This window comes from Onychomys torridus, chromosome 7, assembly GCF_903995425.1.
Source record: "Onychomys torridus chromosome 7, mOncTor1.1, whole genome shotgun sequence".
NCBI classification, from domain to species: domain Eukaryota; kingdom Metazoa; phylum Chordata; class Mammalia; order Rodentia; family Cricetidae; genus Onychomys; species Onychomys torridus.
In genome coordinates this window covers 31,012,071-31,034,844 of record NC_050449.1, presented here as the reverse complement: position 1 = coordinate 31,034,844, position 22,774 = coordinate 31,012,071, and the positions used below count along the sequence as shown (strand labels likewise).

The 22,774-nt window shown below is 47.1% G+C and overlaps 1 protein-coding gene across 4 annotated transcripts in view; it reads left to right on the top strand.

Moving 5' to 3' along the window:
• The window catches only part of Pknox2 (PBX/knotted 1 homeobox 2), a 269,797-nt gene that overhangs the window by 153,413 nt on the left and 93,610 nt on the right, over positions 1-22,774 (top strand). For 2 of the 4 annotated variants that reach the window (XM_036192446.1, XM_036192447.1), the window contains exon 3: positions 15,743-15,847. The exons of 1 other annotated variant lie outside the window; for it this stretch is intronic. The gene's annotated coding sequence lies outside the window, so the exon portion shown is untranslated. Of the gene's footprint in view, positions 1-14,655; positions 14,675-15,742; positions 15,848-22,774 lie in introns of those variants that run through there. One more of the 4 variants, XM_036192448.1, reaches the window with a different exon arrangement.

The following is a 22,774-nucleotide window of genomic DNA, read 5'->3' as shown; positions in this document are numbered from 1 at the left end:
TACCTGGAGTACAGAGAATGAGTTAGGTGATGCTGAAGAGACAGGGGGGCCAGACCTCATTGACCTTCATGGGCATCCCAGAAATGTGGGAGCTGATGTCAAGAGGGATGGGAAACCAGTGGTGTATTTGAGATTTGGAAAGGATGGGTATATAGTAGAATGAGATTTGCACTTCAAAAAGATGTCTCTAGCTGTTCAGTGGAGAACAGATGGGGAGTGCCAAGAATGTTAAATGGGTCATCTGTCCCTTGCTGTCTCCTATCTCCTATTTTAGTGAGCAGAAGCCTATAGAATGTGCTGGAGCTTTATGAAGGGAGATGCATATCTAAATTCTCATCATCCAGCATTCAGCCTCAGCTCAGAGTTCACAAGAATAAACTTGAATCCTTGAATTGGCTCTTTCCTAACATAGAGAACAGCCAGCCAAGCTCTTGTGACGACTGCATTGGCCATTGTTAGCCCAGCACTTTGGTGTCTATGGGGACCCTGTAGAACAGGAGATGTGTCCCAGCCTCCAGGAGGCCAAATGTCAGAAGGGCAAGCTGCTGAGAGAAGGTCTAGCAGGGCTGGGAGAAAGCTGGAGGTTGAGGGGGAGCCAGGCATTACCCAGGGGTCTCAAGCACACGGTGGTCTGTGGTTCTGGGCGAGTGGGCACATCCACATGAATACCAGAACTGGATGGCACTAGCTCTCCTGTCAACCCCTCTCCACTGAGTCATAGCTCCTCCATCTGCCCACTCACATTCTAGCTTGTTCCTGTCCAAGAAGGTGTCATGTCTAGCTTTGGGCCAGCACCCTTCTTTCTTTTATTCTAACAAGTGTTCATTGATCATATGTTCCCACGAGGATGCTCTAAGGGTCAAAAATTCCCTGTATAAAGCCCGTTGGGTAGTACATATCTGTCATCCCAGGACTTGAGAGGCTAAGGCAGGAAAATTACAGGTCTGAGGCCAGGCTAGGCTACAAAAAGAAATCCTATCTCAAAAGGAAAAGAAAGACAACGGCACCACTCCCCTTACCCTAAACATGCTGCCCCTCTCAGAAGCTAGCCAGGTGACCAGTTTTCCCCTCAAAGGCAGAAGGAAGAGATGCTAAGAGATGGGCCCATGTGACCTGCTTTGCCTAGAAGGTTCTCTGGAGAAACCTGTGTAATTATAATCATGCTCTCTTTCATTCTGAAAATTATTCCAGTGTGACAGATGAATTATGTGGTCATTCCAATAATGTGCATAGCTTTAAGGAGATGCAAGAAAAAAAATTTTTTTACAAGAATTCAGGAGGCATCACAGAATAAGTTGCATTTTGAGCTGAGGTCTTACAGAATAGGCAGCTATGAGAGCATGGGAAGAGCAGGTCCAGCCTGGGAACAAACACAGGCTTGGTGAGATCAGGGAACAGAGGGAACAGGAGGGGAAGAATGTATTCGGACCATAACCTAGACCAATGTCAGCAGACCTTTCCTGCAAAGGTTCAGACAGTGATTATTCTGGGGTTTTTACTCTTGCATTTATTAGGGGTTGTCTTTGTACAGCTGCTGGGTTCAGCTATACCACAGAGTGGGAAGCAGTCTTAGATAACAGTCAACAAATGGGTATGGCCAGACTCTAATAAAACTACATTCAAAAAGACAAGAAGTCTCTGGTTTGGCCTGTGAGTGTACGCTTTGGTCTATTCATCCATCTTAGCCTTGATGGTTATTAATGAGAATATGCATTTCCAAGTTCTAGAGACTGCAAGTCCGAGGTTAAAGTGCCAGCAGATTCAGTAAGGGTTCACTCTGTGTAGATGATGCTTATGTGGTGGAAGAAGTAGGGAGCGCTGGTTAAGCTTTTGTGTGTGTGTGTGTGTGTGTGTGTGTGTGTGTGTGTGTGTGTGTATACATGTATATATGTGGGCACGATCCCATCCATGAGGGTGGAGCCCTTGTGACTGTAAATTCCTATAAATCCCTACCTCTCCATGTCACCACAATGGGCTGAGGAATGAGGTGTTTCTCCCCCCCCCCGCCCTTTTTTTGAGACAGTTTCTCTGTGTAGCCCTGACTGTCCTGGAACTCATTTTGTAGGCCAGGCTGACCTCAAACTCAGAGACCCTCCAGACTTTGCCTCACAAGTGCTGGGATTAAAGTCATGCATCACCACCCCCCAGCTGGGTTGAGGGTTCACATGAATTGTGCAAGGCACATTCAGGCCATGGCAGTGTAACTTGCCAGCTTTACCCTCTGGGTACATGAAAGAGAGTCATAAGAGGTAATAAGCTTGTAAAGTTAGGTAGGAGCAGAGTTATAAAAGCTTCAAACACATGTATGCTCAAGATGTGTCTTTTTATTTTTAATAAGGGCATTCCAGTGGCTCATCATCAGAGGCCCTAGGATTTGGTCCTGGTGTTCAGAGGACACTGAAAGGAAGCAGGGAGCTACAGTGAGGAAAGGGGACAGGGTTTGGGGGCCTGAGCCCTCACTTGGTGACATGTGGGGCTGCTGCTATTTATCCTTCAGGAATGTGCCTTTCATTCCAAATTTCCCTCCTGCACCCTAACCTCTCAGGGTGCAGAACCCTCTGGGCTAGGGTGTTGGGTGGCAGGGCTGCAAGAGGCTCCCCTCTCCCTTAGGTTCCCCAAGCCCTCTAGAGTGAGTGGTCATCTTTCTCTTGAACATTCCAGCAGATCAACAGGAGATGTCCTCCACACTGTGGAAAGCTCAGCTTCCCAAGCATCCCTGAGAGGAAAGAGCGTTTAGAGCCTCCTGGCCAGGCCTGGAGGTCCTCCCTGGGAAAGGATCCTGGCTTCCTTCCCTGGCTTCCTAACAGGACTTCACTCTCCATTTGTGGCTGTGGCCCCTCTTCTTGCTCCCCAAACCATTTGCAGGTGTTCATGTGGAATGAAGGCATGGTGAGAGGTCGGCTTAGACTCCGACACAAAATTTACAAAGACACCCAAAAGTGTCATCAAGTGAAATAATCTTTATTGCAATTGTTTTAAAATGAAAAATAAAAATCAGTGACACAAATGCATGGTAAGCAAACTACCATAAACTGAAAGAACTCTGTTGACGTAGATGTGTGCACATTCATAGGGCACAATCTGCTATTTTGATACGTGTATATATGAAATAGGAATAGTATTACAGATTTTTTTCCTTTAGCCTCAGTGAGAGTAGGCAAGGTGTGGTCCCCTCAGTCCTGGTGCCTCCTGAAGTTTATTCTTGAGCACCTCACTCTCCTCCCCCTGGTCCATGGCCTGAGGAGATGCCAGAGGGACAGCCCATATGGATGGAGCAGAAATGTGTGCAACTCTGCACAGAGAGAATTAGAAACTTCCCGCCTTTATCCCAACAGAGGAGGCTTCCCTTGTCCATTCTCCCCTCCTCGGCCTAGCAGACACCTTGCCGCAGGCCCTGTTTCCCCACAGAGGCCTTCTTGTCTCCTTTCAGCTGGGTTTTATACCCCTTCCTTGGTCTCTCTGGCCTATTTTCCTATTTTAAAGTTACTGGAGGGACTTCATTTTTTTTTTTTTTTGCCTTTTTAAAAAATTAGTGTTTGTTAATATTTGGTTTTTGGAGGTGCTGGTGATCAAAGCCAGGGCCTTATACATTCTAGGCAAGCATTCTACTTCTCAGTCCTTACTAGTATATAATTATACAAAATTGAGATTTTAGCCAGTCTGGGTCAATGGGCCAGAACTATAATCTCAGCTTCTATGAGAGACTGAAGCATGGAGATTATGGGGATTACAAATCCAAGGCCCTTCTGGTCTAGTTCAAAGCCAGTCTGGGCAATTTAGTAAAAACAGGGTCTCTCTCTCTCTCTCTCTCTCTCTCTCTCTCTCTCTCTCTCTCTCTCTTTTCCTTCTCTCTCTCTCTCTCTTTTCTTCTTGAGACAGGGTCTTACTGTGCAACCCTGGATGTCCTAGAACTCCTCTGTAGACCAGGCTGGCCTCAAACTCAGAGAGATTCTCTTACCTCTGCCCCTCAAGGCATGCACCACCACTCTAGGCTAGACCTCAACATCTAAAAGAAGCAAAAAGTTGGGTGTGGTGTTGAATGTCTTTAATCCTAGCACTTGGAATTGGAAGCAGGTAGAGTACGATGCCAGAGAAACCCTGTCTCGAAAAAATCAACCAGCCATCCAACCAACCAATCAATCAATCAATCAATAAAGTAAAAGAAGCAGAAAGACAGCTGAGGATATAGTCCAGTAGCTGGTGGTTTGCCTTAGTATATATGAGGGTCTGGGTTTAGTCCCAGTACTGAAAAACAACAGACAGGGTTTCATCACGACATTAGACAGGGTTTCATCATGACATTTTCATATGTGCATATAATGCACTTTGATCATATTCATTAGCTGTATTTGATACTTTTCTGTTGCCATGATAAAACACTATCACCAAGGCCATTTGTAGAGGAGTTTATTTGTGCTTACAGTTCCAGAGGGATAAGAGTCCATCACAGATGGAAAGCATGGCAGCAGGAACAGGAAGCTAAGTGCTTATGTCTTTAACCACAAGGATGAAACAGAAAAAGGAAAACTTCAAGTAGAAGCTGGCCTCTCCTCTCAAAGCCCACCGCAGTGATGCATTCCCTCCAGCAAGATCACAGCCCCTCAATCTTCCCACTCAAAATGCCAACTGCTGAAGACCAAGAATTCAAATGCCTGACTAGGGGGAACATTCTCTTTCAAACCACCACACCCACCATTCCCCTGGCTTGTCTGCCCTCCCACTCCCCTGTAGTCTCAATGAAGGGCTGCTGACTGCTGACACTCTGCTCTCCGCCCTTTACCTTCTTGCCTTTGTCGTCATCTGACACGGTCTTTTATTTATAAACCTCATTTGTTGTCTTGTGACTGTCAGCCCCACTCCCACCTCTCTCCCAACCAGTGCAAGCCTCAAGCGCAAGCCTCACAAAGGCTGGGCTTTTTATCACTTCTGGTCATGATCCTGAACAGTTCCTCACACAAAGCAAGCACTCAACTACCACCTGTGGAGTGAGTGAATATTAGCTTAGTTTCCCTTTCCTTCATCTTGACCCTCTAATAGCCAAAGTGGGTGGGGTGGGTCCAACTTTTTCCTAAAGGAAGGGCCGTCTTTCCCTGGGCATCTCTCCTAAGCCACACACAACTCAATTATTATTCAACCAAGCTGACCCACACAACAGAAAAAAAAAAAAAAGGTTGGCCGGGCAGCTAGCACACACTTTTAACCCCAGCACTCGGGAGGCAGAGGCAGGCAGATCTCTGAGTTCGAGGCCAGCCTGGTCTATAGAGTGAGTTCCAGGACAGCCAGGGCTACTCAGAGAAACCCTGTCTGTCTTGGAAAAGGGAGGGGGCAGGGGGGATTTGTTAGTGCAAATCTAGGGCATCCATAGCATTGTGTTATTGACTCCGTGGAAGTTGAATCAATGCTGATTCCTTTTGTGACGTTAACCAAGGCCCACATCCATCTCAGTTTTGACCACTCTGTCTGTTTCCTGGAGGCACTGATTGTACCACTGCTCCCTTACAGCGATTGTGCAACTTATACACAAAGCCAAGGGGCATGACTGGGCATGCTTTGGGATGCACAAATAAATGGTCTAGCAGATTCAGAGGTATGGGAAGTCTTACTGACGTGGCACCAAGGCCGAGCAAGGTGGCCCCTGGTACTGACCATGCTGGAAGTGACCATCCAGCTCTAACTTCCTTTTTACATGAGGAGAAACTGAGGCCCAGAGCAGTATAGCGCTAATGCATGCTAATCCCTGGGTGGTTTCTGGCCTTTGAGTTTTCATGTGCTCATTCTCTAAGAACAAGTGTCCTGGGCTCTATTGAGCCCAAGTTGAAATTCTCTATGGTGGGAAATGAGTTCCTGGTTCTTGGGCCCTTGCCGGTCCAGCCCTTTACGAGCAGCCTTGGGAGGAGGCAGTATTCCATGTGTCCCTTCTCCATCCCTTTCACTGCTGAGTGGCATCTGAAGGAGAGGTTTCCCTTTCTTCTTCTCTTCCTCTGCTCTCTCAGAAAAGGTGATGGTGGAGGCCTGAGTGAGGCACAGGGTCTAAATCTTCCTGAGTGGAGTTGTGCCTTGGGCAGCAGGTCATCTGGTTGGCCCCATCTCCTGTGAAGTGTGATCACACAGGAGGGAGCAGGGCCCTGAGTCAGGCTGGTCAAGGAGGCACAAGATTAATCTCTTCGATGACATGATTCTGGTGCATTCCTTAACGACTGAAAATTTCATGTGTGGGAAAATTGCAGTTTTGCCCAGAGGACACAGAAGGGAAGTCAGGACCATTGTACTGGTTAGCAAGAGGGTGTGGCGGTGGGGAGTGGGGGAGGTGCGTATATCTCCTGACTTGGAGCTCTTTTGTGTGCAGACATGACCACGAGCGTGAACCAGAATCTATACAATTGTGTTTGGGGGAATAGAGAGAGAGAGGAGATAGAAACTGTGTGTGTGTGTGTGTGTGTGTGTGTGTGTGTGTGTGTGTGTGTGTGTACACGCACAATGTCCTTACCATTGTCATTGTGACTATGTGTAGATCAATGTGTGTTTCTTTTAAAATATGTATTTCTTTTTTTCTGCATAAATTACTTCATGTAAAGGCCATCCAGAGATCAGTTCCTGGCATCCCTTTTCAATAAAGCAATATTATCAGAGCTTGGTCCCAAAACTAGTCCCAGGAGAGGCTTTTCCTGCATCCTTTGTCAAACGAAATGTCACTGACTCTCCAAATGATGAGAAGGAAAATTCTCCTTTTTTATTTCCCAAGTGAGGGAGAAAAGTAGCTCTCCTTGACGTCTTTCCTCTGGGTAGGTGGACAGGTGGGCAGAGGGGCAGGTGGGCAGAGGGGCAGGTGGGCAGGTGGATAGAGAGCAGGTGGGCAGGTAGATAGAGGGGCAGATGGGCAGAGAGACAGGTGGGCAGGTGGATAGAGAGCAGGTGGATAGAGGGGCAGGTGGATAGAGGGGCAGGTGGATAGAGGGGCAGGTGGATAGAGGGGCAGGTGGATAGAGGGGCAGGTGGATAGAGGGGCAGGTGGACAAGTAGGCAGAAGGACAGGTGGGCAGGTGGGCAGAGGGGCAGGTGGGTAGGTGGACAGGTGGACAGACGGACAGAGGCACGGACAATGAAGAGCTGTACTAACAGGGCTGTAACATAACCATTGGGCCCTCCTCTTTTATTTCTCCCCTTATGTAGCCTTATGGCTTTGGGAAAGTCACTGGATTTTCCTAACCTCAGCTTCCCTTTTAACATGGGACTGGTATTCTCTATTTCACAGGGTGGTACAAGGATTAACTACTAAATTGGATAATATCCCTTCTTGTAAAGGAGATCAACATGTGATCTGTTGATATGGCATGTCCTCTGTCGAATATATACATTTATATGTGCCTTCATCAACAGATATTTATTAAACACAGAATACATATTGGGATCTCAGGAGATTGTGGGTTTGAGATTCCTGAGGATTAGCTAATCCAGTGGATACTAGGAATACAGTCTTCTTGTACTCAGACCATCGCAAGCTGGTGCGGTAAGAACTAAGAGACCTGTTCATAGGAGACGCTAGTGTTAGAGACATCCTTGCAGTGCCAAGCAGGGGTACAGGGCAGGAGCAGAACTGGACCAGGAGGCTCCTGCTGGCTAAAGTGTGGAGGGAGAGGGAGTCAGAGAGCATGGTCTGGTTCTGCTGAAAAGGATGATTTACTTTCCATGGTAGGTTCCTATCACCAGTCCTTCCCATAGCTCATTTCTCCGTGTCTGGTCAAACTCTGGCCAGATCTCTTGACGGCTCTTGGCATTCCTGGTCACCGATCCGTTTCCTAATTTCATAAACATGCACTGAGTGGGATGCAAGGCTAGAGATGCAATGTGGGAAATCCTAAGTCCTTGTTCTCTGGAAGCTCAGGGCTTCACAGAAGGACACATGTAGGAGCATATGATAATAATTCAGTGAGACAGCCTGTAGTTCCTGGCTAAGAACTTTAGACTTTTATCCTAGAGGTATGATCCCCAATTTTTGGGAGAAGGGAAAGGAGGGGAGGGTATGATTCACCCCAGATGGAGAAGAGTAGACCTGAAAGAAAATTTTGGAGAGCTGATTCTTTTTTAAAAAGCATGGTTTTAAATCCCTTATCTCCATTTTTCATATATACTAGTATTTTTAGATTTTTATATGTGATGCTGGGACTCCAAACCAGAGCCATGTTTATGCTCTCATATTATTGAGATGTATACCCTTATATTTTCACACATTTATGTGCATAAACATTGTCACTGATCTCTCAAGAGTAAACAAAGAAACAACCCAAAACCTCCAGGCGTATCCTTTACGGTCTTCCTGTATATATTCTGAAGGCAGAACTCCAAGTCTCAAGACTAAGTGTGAGTAGCACTAGGGAGACAGCTTGTGGAGTTTAGGTGCCTGCTGCCAAGCCAGAGGATCTGTGTTCGATCCCCAGTACTCACATGATAGGAGAAAATTGACACAGAATTTCTGACCTCCACACCATGATGCATGCACATCCACACACACTGATGATGAATAACATGTAGTATAAAAATTCTTAAATATTACAAGTTTGGGAGTTTTGAAACCAAAGAGAAGGGTGAATTGCAATGATGGAAAATATAGCCATAATAATAGATAGCTAAGCAAGAGCTTGTTTACTTATGTCTCTTTTGTATTTTTAAGGCTTTTTTGGTTTTTGAAAGGTGGTGTGACAAAATTCAAAAAGGACTGGGCTGAAGTCAAAAGAAATGGTGAAAGTCTGCCTTCATTAACTACATATGACCTGACTCCCCAGACAACTTCAAGAGTTTTCAAGTCATCAAGTAAAACACCACAGAAGTACTATTTTAATGTTGGAGCACCCTTTCAGTATAGTCCTGTTATCTGTTAAGACTTTTCTTCAACCTCATTTATAATATGAGTAGATATAGCATAAAATAGCAACCGAGTATAAAAATACACATATAAGTGACTTACAGGGACAAGTTGAGAGTTACCAAGTCGGATGTAAGGAGTTATGATTGGCAAAGAATTTACACAAATTTAGACTATTTCATGAGCAGTGCATCTCGGCAGTTTAATACTCCTTTTCCTACTTCCGTTAAATATGTTGACTCTGAAAATGCATAATTACTTCAGGAAAACCATTTCAAGGATTGAGATTTAGAAGCCTGAATCAAAGAACAGGAATGGTAACAATAAAAGCAAGCAGCACAAACCCACAGTTTTAGGTTATGTCATTCCTAGAACAAAATAAAATCCACCCCTGTGGTCATTTAACTCTTATACAGGACAAACCGTAACAGATTAGAAACGTGAAGAGCTGACTCTTGGAGGAAGGGTAGATTTTTAGTAAACGTTGCATAAGCATACCATTTCTATCACTACTGTGAATGACAAGTCACTTTATTAAAGACCTACTCCTCATCACCGCAGCATCCTTTACTCCCCACTAAACACACCATGTATGATATAATGCCATAACATCCTGAAAGACACCCCATGAGTTAAGCATTGCTGTTCCTGTTTTACAAAGCAGGAAAGCTATTATACTGTGAGGCTTACTCCAATTAAACAGGAGGAAGAGTGAGGCCTGGCACTGAATCCAAGTTTGACCAACACTGCCTCTCTAATGCTAATTTTCTCACACTCAGGGACTGCAAGAAGTATATGAACCCATCTTCAGACAAAGCACTCAATTCTGAGACATAGTGAAGTATAGAGAATTGCAATGCCTTTGGCCATAAACACTAGTAACTAAGTAGGCAAACTCTTGACTGAACTGATTCAACATTGATCTAAGTTGATATTTTCTAGTAATGTCTTCTCTTTGTGTGATAAGAATGATAGTTTGCATGATCTACAGAGGCTTGGTGCTAACCTAGGCATGCACAGAGGGAATACAAGAAATAAAGACACAGGTTGATGGTGCCATCAAGGAAATTTCGTTTAATTTAAAGAGCTGAAGGTCAGAAAATACAGTAAGGTTAAGGGTCCATCATAGTCAGGGGTGTAAAGGGCAGATCGTCAGTTGCCAGGGGCTAAGATGGAGGTAGCCTTAGGGACTGGTAGGTACTGAAGGCAGAAAGAAGAAAGTGCCAGGTTCCCTAGCAGGGAACAAGGTGTGCAGGCCTGTGTCAACTCGATATTGGGTGTTGGATAGTGGCAGCCTCTCTCAGCTGGGACAAAGGTTCAAGGTCAGAAGTACCAGGGTCAGAGGGCAAAGTCCAAGCTGATAGTGAAGGACAAGAGTGAAAGCTTAAGGAATTCAGACTTTCATCTTCTTGGCCTTGGAAAGCTGCTGGGGTCTGCACAGAAGAGACACGGTGAAACAAGGCTGACTAGGACACACAGACTCTCAAGGAGCACCTCTGCTCCCCAACATCACAGCCAGCTTCTTGGAGGCTGGTGTCCTGGCTCTTGTTGCTTTCTGGGCTTTCCTTGGGGTGACAGTTTGGCGTAACTGATGACCAAGAATCCTCAGAGAATGGGATGGGAAATGCCATATTTTCAAGCTCAGCTTCGTGTGTGTAGAAGACAATGAGGCCAATGATAAGAATGATGATGAAATTAATTTCAGACTAGGGGTAGACTTTGTCCGATGTCACAGGACACATCTGGAGTGGACCCGGAACTAGCAGCTGTACTTCCTTAGCTCACACACCCTGACACGGGCAAGGAAGGAGGCCAGAGATTATTATAATGCCCACCATTGGGGATTTGCAGGAGGGACATTGTAGGCAAACTAACTACACTGTTACAACTGCTCTTACTGAAGTGACGGCCACCAAATGGGCTCCAGATTGAGTGCAGACTCTCCCAAGGCATTTAGTACTAGGACAGACATCAGAGTGGAGGAACTTCCCCAAGTGGAAGGGAGAGGCCTTCACTTTGGGCCCCTGATCAGAGATTCCAGCGCCCGTCTTTATGACTGTACTGCTCTCTGCAAATCACCCAAGTGCAAGCTGGAAAAATAGCTAAAGGCATTCTCTGGGGGCTACCCTCCCTGACAGAGGGAGTCCAGCTAAGATGAACTTGGGCAGCAAGGAGTGGCCTGATGGAACTAAGGAGCTGCAAGCATCGCTCCATTGTTCGGGGAGGGACTTTATCTTCAAATCAAAGCTCTGATCCCTTCCTTGTCTCCCAAACATCTGGATTCTCATGTCAGGTCACATAAGGCTCAGTTCTCCTTCAGTCTGCCTCTGGGACTCAGCCCTGTCTCTCAGACTGTCCAGCTTTAGCTCAGGATCGGGCAGTATTGTCCCAGGCTGCCTGCTAAAGGTGGACGACTTTGAAGAGTGAGGAAGAGTGTGATGGGGTGTTTGCCCCGGTGGAAAAGGAGCATGCTGGTGGCTGAGGTGGCTGAGCTGGGAAGGATGCTAACCACACATCTGCAGCCACTTTCTCCCTTCCACCCTCCTTCTGTCTTTCATCTGCCTCGGAGCTTTCTGACATGTGAGCTGCCCTCCTTATGCTCAGAGGAATCACTGCCAGTGACAGAAAGGAGATTATAGGCTATATTTCTGCCTCCGAGCTTCCTGTGGGCGGTGGGGAAACCAATGGAGATAGCTGCTTGTCAGTTCTGGGAAAGGAGAAATCTGTCTATTGTAGCCCTGAAGCAGTGCCCCATGCAGGGGCACACTAGTGTCACCTCTGATCATCCTTCCTCTGACTAATGTGCATTTTATTAATCCCAGAGCGGGAGGCAGGTAGGCTTCTCTTGACGAATGCTGGTCTCAGTCCTATCCAAGGAATCCCAGCGTCACCCCAGGGTGGGTGGAGATCTAGCTAGAGCAGAAGTCAGAACCCTGTGACTGCTGCAGGACCTCAGGAGGGAGCTCTTCCCAACCCACAAACACACACACACACACTCCCTGGGGCCGTAGGGAGCATGATAAGAGACAGAAGCTGGAGGACTTGGGAGACAGACAGGGCTTTCTGCCTTGCCCAGCTCTGAACCTAGGCCTGACCCTGACCTCATCTCTATGTGCTTGGCATAGGAGGGGATGCCAGAGCAGCAGCCAGAAGCCGCACCAAACACACAGGGCAATTCACAGTACTTCCCATCCATCTGTCTTTCCCACTCGAATCTGAATCTACAGGACAGGAGGAGAAAAAGGAAGGCTCTGAAGAGGGGAAGGAAAAAGGTTGGAAGTGGGAGAGGAAAAGAGAGGCTGGGGATTGAGTGACTCATCTTGGGGCTCAGGCCCAGGCACAAGGTAGATTCTTAAGACACAGGCTAAATGGAAGCAATTTGCACCTTTGCAGAAGAGGAGAGCGGGTCGGTAAACAGTAGCTCACAATTCTCCCATCTGCCATATCTGTCTCAGGGACAGGGACAGCTGGATGGGGAGGGTGACTTTGAAAGGCTCGAGGCATGGCCCTCTAGGCATGTCCACCCCTCTCTTCCCCTCTGAGGAAAACAACACTGAGGTGATACTGCCTGCCGCCAGCAAGTGATCTCTTTGCAATGCTAAGACACACAAGAACAGAAAGAGCAGGGTAGGGAGATGAGCTATACGAAACCTCTAATGCTAGAAGACAAGGCACAAACATACCTGTGTTTGATGTTCCTAAGCCTCGTTAGCCACGTTTATAAAATGGGAACAACTACTTGACAAGGAAAAAAAAAAAACATTTCTCATGTGCTGCTGGTAGGACATAAATAAATATGACCCTCCTGCAGGGAATCTGTGGAAGGTCTTTAAATGCATCTTTGGACTTGGCAATTCCACATAAAACTTACCCTGGGAAAATGATCAGGAGTGGGGTAAAAGTCAGCTAGCAAGAATAATCGGTATTTGTTGATGGTAGAAAAACTGGAAATAATATAAACAACATAAAATAAAAAATTTAGATGAATAACTATAGCATATTCATAAAATATAATGTCATATAGCCATTAAAATAATGAATAATGCTGGGTGGTAGTGGCTCATGCCTTTAATCTCAGGACTCAAGAGGCAGAGGCAGGTGGATATCTGTGAGTTCAAGGCCAGCCTGGTCTACGAAGCAAATTCCAGACAGCCAGAGTTATTATACAGAGAAACCCTGTCTCAAAAAAAACAAAAAGAAAAAATAAAACAAAACAAATGTTTGAAAAATGAATTCCTACTGGGTGGTGGTGGCACAGGCCTTGAATCTCAGCACTCGGGAGGCAGAGGCAAGTGGATCTCCGAGTTGGAGGCTAGCCTGGCCTACAGAGCAAGTTCCAGGACAGCCAGAGCAACACAGGGAAACCCTGTCTTGAAAAAAACAATAATGATGACGATGTTGATGGTGATGATAAATAAATTCCCCTACATGAAAATATGTGTACTATATTGTCAAATACTAAATTGTGTGCATAATATGGCACTATTTTAAGAAACAAGATTTTATTTCAAATATCAAATGTTGGCCATGCATTACAACATTACAACTCACAACTTTACTTACTTATTTCCTGTAATAAGTGTATGTGTTTTGTAAAGGTGATAAAATATTACTTCTAAGATTGGTTTTAAGAATGAAATAAGGTATTTTTCTATAAATGTGCTTTGGAAACTGAAAACTTACAAGATACGGTTCCCGGCTGTGAGGCTCACAGTTTGGAAAGAGATGGTGGAATGTAAGATGACCATAGCATGAGACAGATTGTAGCAAGGGCTTGCAGACAATGCCAAGCAGCGCCTTACTTAGAAACACAGAGGAAGAAAACACTGAGGCAGCCACCAGATCGTTTGAGATAAACACTGAAGAGTGGCTAGGGTCCTGTCAGGTAGAAATATAGACTGTGGATATTGAGAGAACTTCGAAAGTGTGGCCCAGGTGTGGCAAAGAGAGCGGTTCTGATTGGGTAGAGAGTAGTGGACTCCTTGCTATAGAGACGAGGATGAGTCTAGAAAGACGGCACCCAGGCGCCCAGAAAGCCGTGCTTGGTCTGGAGTGCTAATAGACTTCTTCTGAGCGCCTCCCAGCCTCCCATAGCAAGATACTGCTGGGCATCCTGCTGGTGGTGCAGCTGTAAGCCCATGAAAGGCCGTGAGTGCTCACTGCTTGTAGATAAGTCACTGGTGTGGATGCACTGAGGGTTGATGGCACCGACCAGGAAGGAGTATGACAAGTGTGACCTGGGAGGGTGACCCGTCTAGGATGTGCCATGGGGAATGGAAAGGAGGAGAGATGAGCTTTACCTCCGACTAGGACGAGAGGAGAAGAGAGAGTGACACGGAGTGAAAATCGCGTGGATCTTGGAGAGGAGGAATCAGAACACCTCCCACCCAGGTTTGCAGCCTCTGTGCCCAGAGCCCTGGGGCTCGTTACAGAGTTCATGGACAAGGTTCCCCGGAGGAGGAGCAGGGTGAAGGGAGTGAGACAAGAGTAACTGGACACTAACAGTGCCCCATCCTCCATTGGTGCTGATTTCTCTGGCCTCTCTCTCTGACCTGCAAATGCGTCTCAGTATTCTTCCTCCTCTTGGGAGGAGCGTGGGGGTATGAAGAAGGCAGGGAGGTTGTTTGAACCCAGGGGGCATTTGTTAGTGGAAATGCATTGGGCTACTTGTTTACTCTTGGAACATCTCTCTAGCTCACCCTATCCCAGTACACCCTGCCTTTTTCTCTCTTGCAACCAGGAATTCGAACCTCCCTGAGGATCCTGGATGCCGTGTGTTTGCCACCCTCAGCTCCCCAGCAATGTGTTGCACATGTACGTGTACACACACACACACACACACACACACACACACACACACACACACACCAGGCAGGAGAGCCTTGTTGCTCAGGCAGATGTCTACTTTCTGTTTCCTGCTGCAGCCGCAGCCTAGGCTGCTTTTCTCAGCTCCTGTTGTCGGGCCGCTAGTTAATTACATTCTTTACTGAGGTGCAAATGTGTTTTCACTAAGCTGGTGTTAACTAGAAAGGGGCTGCTGACGTTACAGATGTGTTTGCCTTGAGGACAGGGCTAACTAAGGCTCTTGGCCAGAAGAACTGCCCACTGCTACCCTGGAAGCACAGCCTAGAGCAGCCCCTGCTCCATCCTGGCTCCTAGCAGAGCCTCCTTGGATTCAAATTAGCAACTCATCCACAGGAGAAAGTGATGGGGTGGTTGGGAAATATCTGGCCAGACCTAATGGCAAGGCTGACCACCCAGACTCTGCCTCAGACATTGTGGTTCATTTCAAATATTGTGAAAATTAATTCACTTGAACCTAAAAATAACCTTTAAAGGCGGGCAGCCAAGGCGCCCTTTAGGTCTCCAGTTGTCTTTCTTTGGTCCGGGTCTATTCCTCTCCTGACTTTTCCTCCCCATTTTCTTGTTTTCATCAAGCCCCCACCCCCCATCTTCCCCCAACCATTGTCCCTTCAGGCCCCTAGTCTAAGCCTGACAGTCATCACCTGGACCCAAAGCTCAGCATCAGACCGAAAGAGCATGCTGCTCACCTCCTGAGTTCCCATCTTACAAGATATCAGCTTGTCCCAGTGTCTAAGTTCACTCCCAGAGACCTTCCCACTGCTGGGCAGGAAGCTGTAGTCAGCCTGAGGTCAGGAAACCAGACAGGCAACACCAACAAATGGAACCAAGTTTGGGGCCTACAAAGATGTGGGCAGGGCTCACAGCCTTGCCGAGGAGAGCTGAACAGCGGATCATGCGCAGTGGAATAAAATCCATTCTTTCTATAATAAGACATGTCCTAGGGAGGAGCTGGGTGGGAGAGCCCAGTCCTCTGCGGGGATGCCCCTCCTGAAACCTACTGTTCCCTTCCCTCGGCAGGTGCTCTCTCTGTGGCTGACAAGAAGCCTTTCTGGCCCAGCTGGAAGTGAGAAGAGGGGGTGAGCCTCCTGAAGACCATCCCAGAGGCAGTGGCGTCACCCAACAGTAAGGCATGCTTTTCTGCCCTTCGATGTGTGCTGAAGCCCCCTCTCCCCTACACACATTGTCCTTCCCCCAGAACTGCCCCTAGCGCCCACTGGTCACTTGAGCAGATACTTAGCAACAACAGCCTTAGACAACAAACATTGCTTGTATTTTCGTGTCTTCTGTCACCTCCCCAGCCAGATGGATGGGCATTGTACACATCCGTGGTGGTGACCACATTTGCACACTGCTGGAGCAAATGTTACCTGAGAATCACCCAGGGATGTTGGTGACAAATGCCAGTCCCATAGTCAGAGACCCTTATTCTGTGAAGTAGGTGAGGGCCCACACATATGCACCCCAAAGGACTCAATGAACGTAGAGGAAACTGCACCCCAGGTGTTTATGATGGATTTGGAGAAATAGTTCCTTAGACTGTATTAAGTACTTTGAATAGAGAACTCACATCCAAGCCTCTTAGCAGGTGTGGGTGTGGGTTTTATTGTTGTGGTTTAGTTTTTTTGGCTTTTTAACTCCCTTCAGATCCCGTAGACTTATGTAGCAGTATAGTTAGCAATTTAGAAGCCCATTATATCCAAAACAACACCTTTTCTCTTCCTGTATGCTGTGATTGGGGCTGGATCTGTTATGGTGAGATTCAGCCCCAACTCCCAAGAACCTTGTCTGAGATTTTATATATTTCCATGACGTCTTAGGGCCCCTGTAAACCTCCCTGTCCATCAGCCTTCCTTCTGAGGTTGGTAATTATTGCCATGTTGCTCAGAAAAACCTGTTTCTCTTATAAAGAGAAAGTTGGTGATACAAGCAGCAAGTGAGGCTGTCCCAGTTTCCTAAGCTGGTGGTTAGTGGTCACAGACAGTCACAGATGACCATGTCTGAGAAGGAAAGAGCAGGCAGCCATGACTGTCTCCCTTCCTGTCTGGAGGCACTGTGGTGCTGGTGTAGTGATGGGGTCAACATGCCCTACCATGAGCAGACATCCACAGGGGAAAAGGCAGAACTATATTTTGGGGGGAAATTCCCCTAAAGTCATGGTTGACAGTCTTTTTGGCATTTGGAGCCTGAGCACACAATCATGGTACATATAGTTCAATGTACATAGAGGATAGGAGAAGACCTTTAGGAACATGGAAGGCACATAAAAGACAGAGAGAAAGCCTGATCCAGGCTTGCAGATGTGGTGAGCTAGTGTGAGTGTGTTGCCTCCTGAAGCCAAGTCCAGTGACTTTCTCTGGGACTGAGGTGGCACTGTGGCTCTCCCCATGGACTACCTGGTAAAACTCTACTCTCTTCTGGCTAAGATTGTTGTTAGACTCATGCAGACCAGCCTGTGCCCCTGGGCCATCTTATAGCTGCTAGTATACGGGGAGAGGGTTTGCCTGACTGATAGCTCCTGTGTGGCTGTGTCTTGAGAATGGAAGGGAGGCTTCCACCAAGAAGACAGGAGTCAATTCAAACAGGAACCCGACCTCTAACCCTAGACTCCCTGACACACTGACTCACCATGGGATTGTCTCTCCAAGTGAGTGGCAGTATGGTGTGTCCTGGAGCCTAAGCACAGTTGACACTATTGCTTGCATGGGTGCGATTGGCAAGGACAATTTTTGTAGCTAATGCTGGAAGTGTGGCAATCAGAGAAGCCGCCAGCTGTCTCACTTAAATTCTTAGCTCTCGCTCTCTTTTTTTAAAATCGTTTTGCTTACATAATCCACCCCCTTTTTATTTTCTAATTCTCTCCTTGCAGAGCTGGCAGCGGAGGGGAAGGGCTGGGGTGGATGGGGTAGCAATTACACATCAGTTTGGGGAGCATTTACATTTTGCAATTACAATTTAAAAATAAGTCTTGTTAATGATCTCCACGTGTAAACGACAAACCTTAACTGACATACATATTCTCCTGGGTCTGCCTGCCTGCCTTCCTGCCCGCCCGCGCCCCCCCCCCAAACTCAATGGAGGCACCAGTTCGCAAGGAGACACCACCAAAGGGGCTACAGAGGCTAGCTCAGGTCTAATGGACAGTTAGGGGCCATTGATGTGTGTCTGAGGTTGGTTAGAGGACAAAGGTGTGGCTAAGGATATGCAACCCAAGGGCTCTAGTGTCTCTCCTCCTCCTTGTACTTATGCTGGGTGTTGGCTCATCCCTCTGGGATTCGGACTCAAGGTCAGTCTCTATGTCCTTAGAAAGCACCATCAATGCTCAGAGCTGGAGAAAAGGGGACCCCCAACTGCAGGTGCTTTCCCAGGTGGGAACTTCCTAAGCCCTGTTGGGTAAACACATGGGTTCTAGTCCATCCCTGTGGACCAATCAAAGCACTCAGGTGGTGTTGCACTATGTAGAGAAGCTCGTTCCCTACTCAGGCTCGAGAAGGGAACAGCACACACTGTTTCCTCAATGGGGAAAGATGTGTCAGCATGTGTTGATTGAGTCCTTTGATTCTTCATAAACTCACATTTTAAATTGACTCAACAAAGGCTCAGTTCCGAGCTGGGCTATTTGTTGAACTCAGGCAGGCTCTAGAACTCGGGTCTTTTATCATCATTGCCCCTTGTTCCCCTCTCCCTTTCCTCCCCAATCCCTCCTTTTCTCCCTTCCTCCCATGCTTTCTTTTATTTTTCTCCCACGAGGTGGTTTTAGTTATGTAACCCAGGCTAGCCTCCATCTCCTTCCACATGCTCCCAAATGCTGGAACTACTGATATGGACCCAGCTCATCATTGCCTATGTAACTGGAACCAAAATCCGTCACAGGGCTTTAGTGCAGTGATCTCACAGAGTTCTGGTGCATGGGAAATGCTCAGAAAATGTCACCTCTTGTCAAAGACCCTCTCCAGCAGCTCCAAAGTACCTCTGTCTACACAAAATCTTTCTTTCGAGCTATCACGGATACCAAGCATGGGAATCTGGCCTGCTTTCTCCAGGCTTCTCCAAAGTCCAGCCATCTGCCTACTGGGCAGTCGCAAATGCTTCTCCTCTCCTGGAAGTTCTTTAAGAGCTTAGTACCAAGCTCTCAGTCTAGGTTTCCACTGTTTGCTGGGTGTTCTGCCTCATTCTGGGCAGTTCTCTTTCCTGGGCACTTCTTCTGTTTCAAAAAAGAAAATGTAGTAATGCATGCCTTTAATCGCAGCACTTGGGAGGCAGAGGCAGGTAGCTCTCTGAGTTCCAGGACAGCTTGGTCTATAGTGTGAGTTCCAGGACAGCCAGGGCTACACAGAGAAACCCTGTCTCAAGAAACCAAAAAAAAAAGGGGGGGGGGGGGAATACTGTATTTAATATTATAATATCTAGCATTGTATATGAAGCATTATATACTATTTTATACAATATGTATGTAGTATAACAACAGTATATTATCTACATTCTTTACCTTAAGACTTAGAAGATTTGCATTCTGTTGCATAAATATAGTTACCTCTAGATTCTGACTGGAGGTCGACTGGAAGATTGAACTATGCCAGGCAGTGGTGGTGCATACCTTTAATCCCAACACTCAGGGAGACAGATGACTCTCTGAGTTCTAGGCCAGCCTGGTCTACAAAGCAAGTTCCAGGATAGCCAGGGTTACACAGAGAAACCCTGTCTTGAAAACAAACAAAACAAAACAAAAAAGGACTGAACTATATTGGAAGGCATTGAACCCAGTGTGGACATGGAAATGTCACTCAGCCATGTAATCTGGTTGTGTGTTTTGACTGCAGGAAGGAGACAGATCCCCAGGGTCAAGAACACAGTGGTGTAATGACCCCCTCCCTGTCCCTCTGGATCTCCCCCTTCAGCAGAATCACGCTGTGTTGCTGTGTTGCTCCTTCTTGTGCAAATACTGTCCTTTCCCCTGCATTTCCTTAGGTGTTGTAATATGCACAACTGTTGGTTTTGCTGGAATATCACCTCTAGATATGTATTTTTGTATTGCTGATTGGGAATTAAGGTGAGTTCTCACATAGCCAGCATTGACTTCCTCTACACCCTTGGTTGATAGTTTGAGCTCAGAATCTTCTTCTCAGGAAGGCTAAGAATCAAATGCAGGGCTCTTCACACTGGGTGGATGCTCTGCCACTGAGGAGCACCGCCACTGAGAAGCACCCTCCATTCTGCCTCTTCTGTCTTTATAATGTTGCTCTGTCATCTTATTTCCTGCTTACAGATATCCATGGGAACTGTGGGCACCATTCTCCTCCTCATCATCATCATCATCATCATCTTTTTTTTTTTTTTAGTTAGTGTTTTGCCATGGGTGTCAGGTCCCCTGGAACTGGTGTTACAGACAGTTGTGAGCTGTCATGTGGGTGTTGGGAATCGAACCCAGGTCTTCTGGAAGAGCAGTCAGTGCTCTTTACCACTGAGCCATCTCTCCAGCCCTCACTTCGGGGGTTCAGAACTGGTATAGTTTAGGACCTGAAGCGTGCTTTGCTTTCATCTTTCTCTTCCCCAGTCCTTGGGATCCTCTTGACTCTGAAGTTACCTGCTTGGCTTCAGCTCAGGGAAATTTTCATTTTATTTATTTTTTTAGTCATATCTGCCCCCTCCACCACTGTAGTCTCTGTCTTCTCCGTAGGGCACATCCATTGCTCTCACAGTGCCTGGAACCTAGTAGTTGGTTCCTGACTCTGCTATTTGGGACCTGAGTTCTAGTGATAACCCTAGAGCCAACTTGCTGCTTGATCTGGACAAATTTCTCTGAGAAATCAGAGTTCCTGGTTGTTCATAACCTAGCTCTCTTAGTCCTCTGACAATTAGCCCTAAAACACTGAATGCCCACTGCTCCTGAGCCCAGGGTAGAAGCAGTAAGTTTCTCATCTGTGAAGGGAAAGCTGGAGTACCAATCAGGACAGCATGGCAGCCATCCTCCGGCTGTGGATTGTTGTTATGAACCCTCTATCTCCCCAGCCTCCACTGTCCTTGACCCTCCCAGTCCCTCTGAAATTGGCTTCCTTGCCTCTTCACCTCTCTCTCTACTCATCCTGCCTACTCCCCTGCATTGGCTGGTTTTGTGTGTCAACTTGACACAAGCTAGAGTCATCAGAGAGGAAGGAGCCTCAGCGGAGGAAATGCCTCCATGAGATCTAGCCCATGGTGGGTGGTACCACCCCTGGGCTGGTGGCCCTGGGTTCTATAAGAAAGCAGGATGAGCCGCTGTGATGAGCAAGCCAGTAAGCAGCAGCCTTTATGGCCTCTGCATTAGCTCCTGCCTCCAAGTTCCTGCCCTGTTTGAGTTCCTGTCCTGACTTCCTTCAGTGATGAACAACAATGCTGAAGTATAAGCCTAATAAACCCTTTCCTCCTCCACTTGCTTTCTGGTCATAGTGTTTCATCACAGCAACAGAAACCTAACTAGGGCACCCCACCACCCCCTTTCTAAGCCCATGCACGTACTTGCTAAAGAAATCACCCTGGTAGTTCAAGTCTCCCACTGGGATCATTTTCTCCCTTGTACAAATCTCAGGACAAGGACTTAGCAGGTTGGTCTTCTGAGTGCCCTCTGAACAGAGACTCTGACATACACAGCCAGGCACCTCAGAGAAGAAAGCACAGAGAAGCCTGCAGAAAGCCATCCACCCCTGCTTCCCAGTTGGTGGGGTGTCATCTTGGATGAGAATCCCGTTCATCAGTCCTATCCATCCTGATGGCCTCCCTCGTCATTTTCCCTGACTGCCTAGGTCACCCTGCTCTGGACAAAGTGAGTCAAGATGCTTACTTCCTTTACCTTTGGCAACCTGACCCTGAAAGATGCTCACGTCCCAGGAGAATTGGTGTCTGTTGTAAGTCGGAGCCTCTTAATTGGTCCTTGAGGACTAGTGGGCAAAATTATCTTCTCCACTCTTTCTTCCACCCACTGGTCCTTGCTCTGGCACAGGGGAGGCTTATCTTCTAGGAGAAAGAAGGGGAAAGAGAGGCGCAATTTTTAACTTGCTGAAGTCAGGGCTCGTTCGTTCTTTTCCATCAACATCATAATGATAGGAAATTAGCCGTCATTGCAAAGGTTCCATGTGAGTTATGCTTCTCAGACAAGTTGCTAGTGTTCAAAGAGTCTGCTGCCAATATGAAACACGTCTCCGGGGCTGACTGCAGCTGGAAGGGCTGAAGCATGACTAAAGGTTTCCCTGGTAGAAGCCAGGGGACTGCAAACTCCTTCCTAAGGCTGGGGTGAAAGGGAAGGGGGCTGGCAAGAGGGAGCCAGGAGCCAGTGGGAGGCAAAACATAGCCTGGTGCTCTGTCCTTCAGTCTAATAGCTGCATGCTTTAGAGGCTATGAGTAATAACACTATTGCTGACCTCTGACAATCGCTGCCTGGAGTCTCTCTGAGCTGAGAAGAAAGAAGGCTCAGAAGAAGGCACAGAAGAGGGGGCTTCTGTGGGAAGAGACAACTAGAATTTAGGTAGATATTTAGGTAGAAAGGGCCACTTCTGAATGATGAAGTGCCCTGGTTTAAACCACCTAAAACCACTGAACTTTGGAAAGAAAGAGACAAGAGTCTCTACCCTTGGATCATTTTAGAATATGGACTCTTCTTGGTAACTGTGGATGGTTCTGGAAAGCCATGGTGGGATGGCAAAGAAGGCCATGTGGAGACAACAGGCTAAGGGCAGGATTCCCCTTCCCCTACTCCACCTAAGCCCCTACAAGACACTTGGGTCCAGACTGACATGGAGGCCCTAATAGAACCTGGGTCAACGTGAGTCAGAGCTCTGGCCTCTGATGGTGGCATGTCTGGTCAGGAACAGGCAGCCTGGGGCTTGAGCCTACAGTGTGTGTTTTCAAAGTTCCAACCGGGAAATACAGCACCAGGTTTCCAACTATGCATCGCCTCTGAGGCTCAGTCTTCAACCAGACACTCACTATCTCATGTTCATTCTCTGATTTCATTCTTTCGCTTCCTAATTGAGCACACAGTCCAGTGAAGGAGACTCCAGATCCATGGCTTTCAGCGCA